This window comes from Tamandua tetradactyla, chromosome 8 (assembly GCF_023851605.1).
Source record: "Tamandua tetradactyla isolate mTamTet1 chromosome 8, mTamTet1.pri, whole genome shotgun sequence".
NCBI lineage: Eukaryota > Metazoa > Chordata > Mammalia > Pilosa > Myrmecophagidae > Tamandua > Tamandua tetradactyla.
The window spans coordinates 122,227,852-122,232,452 of NC_135334.1; the positions used below are offsets into that span (position 1 = coordinate 122,227,852).

General features: G+C 60.1%; 1 long non-coding RNA gene across 1 annotated transcript; it reads right to left on the minus strand.

Annotated features, from left to right (window-relative positions):
• Window positions 1–3,204: 3,204 nt before the first annotated feature.
• LOC143643784 (uncharacterized) lies at window positions 3,205–4,202 on the minus strand. The gene is made up of 3 exons (XR_013156399.1): window positions 3,945–4,202; window positions 3,688–3,824; window positions 3,205–3,409 (listed from the first exon to the last, which is right to left on the minus strand). It is a non-coding gene; the product is annotated as an uncharacterized LOC143643784 (long non-coding RNA).
• Between the last annotated feature and the right edge of the window lie 399 nt (window positions 4,203–4,601).

Sequence of the window (4,601 nt, forward strand, 5' to 3'; positions counted from 1 at the left end):
GCATGGAGGACTTTCAAGCCACCCTGGAGGTCAGCCTGGGAGTGATCAAGCCCTGCTGCGCCCGCCAGGCTTGAGAATCAAATGAAGGCAAAGGCCAAGCCATGGACCTGACGCGGCACCCCCCGAGAGCATCCAGGCACGCAGGCAGCAGCCAGAGGGGCTGTAGCGAAGATGCCACCTCCAGCAAGCTCGGCCATAAGGGAGGGTCAGCAGAGGCTGGAGCTGAGCGGGAAGGCCCCCCCAGGCCGGCCGGACTGAGCCTATGGCCAGACCCACCGGCTTCAGACGACTTGGGTGGCAGCTGAAGAGAGCACAGATGAGGCCGGACCTCTAACCCTGCCTGGGGATCCTGCCTTGCTGTGCAGCCTCAGCACAGCGCCTGCCCGCTCTGAGCAAGTGAGGCGGGAGGACTGGGTGAGCTCAGAGCCGCCCTTCGGCCCTTCTTCCCCGTGACTCACTCACCCTGGGATTGGGGCCACCGGGTGGAGTGGGGCCTGAGTCCTAGCCGAGGCAGACAGGAGCACCAGGAGGGACAAGAAACGAGTCTAGACACCCCTGGGGGGGCTGGGCCCTTGTCCCAGGCCTGGCCTGGGGGCGTTGCCACGCTTTAGCTCATGCCAGCCCCATGCCGGGTGCCCCTCTCTACCCACAGCTGCATTTCGAAACTGTCCCACTGAAACCACTTAGTAGCGGTGGGGGAGGCGGCGTGGGACACTGTAGGATGAGCACTGCCCGGACCTGGTCTGGGCACGCCCACCCCCCTGCAGCCCCACAACCCCCTCCCAGCCCCAGATCTGCTTGCCTGCAGAGCCCCATCTCACAGGCGGGGACCTCCCCTCCCTGCTGCGGCTGCGGGGAGGCGCTCCATGCACCTTCATTGAGCAAATACATTGAACGCAACCCATGCCGACGGCAACAGCGGCTGCCTAGGAAGGTCTATATTGCTTTATGGTTTTAAATCTCTTCCATGTTTTCTAAAATGAACACTTACTGATTTCCTAACCCAAATCTTCTAGAATCCAGAACAGAGTGGAACTTCGGCCTGGAGGCCCCATGTCCCGATGCCCCAGGGCTCCTGCGGTGCAGGCCCCAGGCTCTTCCCGGGACGGCTGGGCCTCCCCTCCACGGCCCATGGCAGTGCCGCCGGGCAGCAGAGGCAGGCGGCCCACAGGCCCTCGTCCTTCTGCCGGTAGTTTGTGAGCCGGGTCAGGGCTCCTGACCCCAAGCCAGAGCGGGGCTCTCTGCCCCCGCCCCACGGCACTCAGCTGTGCGCGCTGCTTGGTTTAAACGTTGATGGAATCCCGACTCTGCCTGGCCCTAGCCGTGTGGTCTTCGGTGAATAACAACATCTTGGTGCCTCAGTTTCCTCACCAGGAAGAACTCAAACTGATCTCACAGGGTGGGCGTGACAACCTAGGGCCGGTCAAGCACTTACCATTGTGCCTGACCAATGGTAAATCGTGTTTGTGCAGTTTTTGTTTTTTTTTTTAAAGAAGTTATAGATTTACAGAAAAAAATTGCAGAAAATACAAGGTTTCCATACACCCTCCCTATTATTAATGCTTCCATTAGTGTGGTACCTTTGTTACAACTGATGAAAGAATATCATTATAATTTTAATTTTAATAATTTAAAACTAAATTAATCCCATTTAATTTTCTTATAAAACCCTTTTTCCAGGCCAGGCCATCACACTTAGTCCCCACAACGAGGCGACTGCATCCGCCTCTTGACTGTACCCATTTCACAGATGAGGAACCAGAGGCGCACACAAGCCAGTTGCTTCACACACAGCAAGGAAGTCCAGAGGTGGGATTTGGGCTTGGGCGTGTTTGACTCCTCGTCTAGTGCTCCTTGAGCTGACAGTTCTCCTGGAGCGGGTAAGAGGGGAGGCCGGTGTCTGCAGCCAGGCGGAGGGACAGGGCTCCGCACCCCAGGGAGAGGGCAGGGGGAGGGCAAGGCCCTGGGCTCTTATCTGCGAGAGCGGACTGGCCACGCGCCGGTGACAGGGTGCTGGCGGGAAGGCTCCTTGGCCGCCACCTGTCTCGTTCCCTTGGCAGGACTGGAGGGCAAGCCCAACTGGGGCCCTTCCCCGACCCCTCCCTCCTTCATTTGCCCACCCAACCCTCCTGGGCCGGGTGACGTCCGAGGCGCTGGAGAGGGCAGTGGGCAGGGCGGGTGGGAAGCCATCGCGGAGCCTGCGATCGGCTCGGAGGAGGCAGCCAACCATTCCTGATAGCACACGAGCCGGTCACTTCTTACGGTGCGTGGCAGTGACATCTGTTCAGGACACGAAAGGGCCGGGGCGGGGATTCCGCGGGAGGCGGGGGTCCCACGAGAGCTTGCCGAGGAGAACATCTGAGCAGAGATCTGCAGGGGGTGTCCCCACGTCTGCCCGTCACCCCCTCCCGCCCCCATTCCCTCGGCAAGGCCTCCCTGAGCCTGGACCCGAGACGAGGCTGGAGCCAGACCGGGCTCCGCGGCGAGGATATGAACAGGCCGGGGTGCTGGGGCCGGGCACCCCGGCTTACCAGCTATGGGGCTTTGGGCTCCATCCCTCGACACCCACTTTCCACCCTGTAAATGAGGGAGGAGGAAAGAGGAAAGAGGAGGAGGAGGTGGAAGAAAGGGGGAAGGGTGGGGAGAAGGAAGAGTGGACAACTACGCCTGGCGTTTGCAGCCCCTCCGGCTCCCGCATGCCTCCAACACCCTCCTGCTGTCCCAGCCCAGGGGGCGGCAGGGCTGGGGTCCTCACCCCCGTTTGGCGGCCAGGACGCCGAGGCCCAGCCACATGCACACCTGTGGAGACGGGGGCACTCCCTCCGGGCATGGGGACACGTGCTTTGGAGCCACTGGCCGAGATCTCAGCTTTATCGGGGATGCCTAGGAAAGTGGGAAGCAGAGGCGGGAGGCTCTGCAGGCTGCCCCACCCTGCCCGCCGGGGCGCCCACCCCAGGTGGGCCCAGAGCAGGGACTGCTGGCCCGTGGCCATGGTCCACAGGGGCAAGGGGGGAACAGAGCCACATCAGAGTGAGGTTATGGCAAGGATTGGTGTCTCGACCTGAAAAACACCTCTTCCAGGAGGCCTGCCATGATCCCCAACCCAAAGGGCACCTTCAGCTGTGCAGCCCCTAATTCCATACAAGTCTTCATGGCACACATCAGCATTTGTAATAATGCATTCATTTGTGCGGTGATGGTTTAATGCCCGACTCCCCCATTAGACCGCGAAGGCATGGGACCAGAGCTTCCAAGCTTGTTCCATCAAACCTCCACCACCCACAGGTCCGGACAAGCAGGAGCCTAACACGTGTCCGCTGAGTGGGTCAGTGGACAGATGGAGGGACAGATGGACGGGAAGAGGGCGGAGGGGCAGTGTCATGCCCCCACTGGACCCGTCAGCAAGCACCTACAGGGAGCAGGAAGGAAAGAGAGACAAATGGTTGCTCTGTCACCCCTGCTTTGAGAGAAGGGGCTCTCCCCATCCCTGAGGGTCCAGGCGGGAAAGCGGTGATGAGGCAACAGGGGGGCAGGGGGGCAGCACACCTCTGAGAAGCACTGCACGGTTTACAAGGAGCTTTCGCTGCCATCATCCCGCCTAACCTTCCACACAGCCTTCGCTGTCGCATTCTTATTCCCAATTTACAGATGAGGACACTAAAGGACCAGAGGTATGAAGTGACTTACCCAAGGCCACACAGCTCATGAGTGTTGGATCTGGAATTCACAGTTCTCTCTGGCTCTGTGTAACAGCTGGCACTCAGTGAATATTCACTATTCATTTGCTACTCTCTCCGACAGTACTTCTAATTGTCACAACACCCCTTTGATAGAGGAATCATTATGATTCCCCTTTCAGACATGAGAAACCACATCCGTCCCCAAGGTCACCCACAGGTGGGTGTCCCAGGCCCCGTCCATCCTGAGTTCTTGCCCTCCCTTACCTGTCCTGCTGCCCCATCAGGCCTCTAAAACCTGATGATTCCAAGAGAAAGTCTGTGATTCGGGGAGCCGCACCAAGGAAAGGGGTGTCGGGACCAGGAGCTGTAGGTTTCCACAGAGAGGAGAGATTCTGGAACTAGACTGCCCGGTTTGCGTCCCAGCTCCGCTGCTCTCCCGCTGTGTGGCTTTATCTCTCTGTGCCTCCAGCCCCGCCCCTGCAAATGAGGACATTAGCTAAGTCTGGAGTGGACACAGGAAGGATGAACTCTGCCAAGGTTTTAGGACAGAGCTTAGTGTCTGCAATTTAAGTGTTAGGAGTGACTCTGAGACCAGCCCACCCCACCCAGGGATTTGGGGGCTGGACAGTGACAAGGGCCTGCGTCAGCCCTCTGGCCCGCACTGGGCCCTCTGTCTCAGGAGAACTCAGATGCTGGCCTCTCCTTGGCTGACCAGAGTGGCGGCGCCTTGGTGTGGAGTTGGGAGATCATTCCTGACAGCTGAGGCCCAGCCTGGGAAGGGGAGGGGTGGGGAAACAGGGCTGCCCTGCCCAGCCCAGCCCAGCCCAGCCCAGCCCAGCCCTGCCAAGCCCAGCCCTGCCCCAGCCCAGCCCAGCCCAGCCCAGCCCAGCCCTGCCCCAGCCCAGCCCAGCCCAGCCCAGC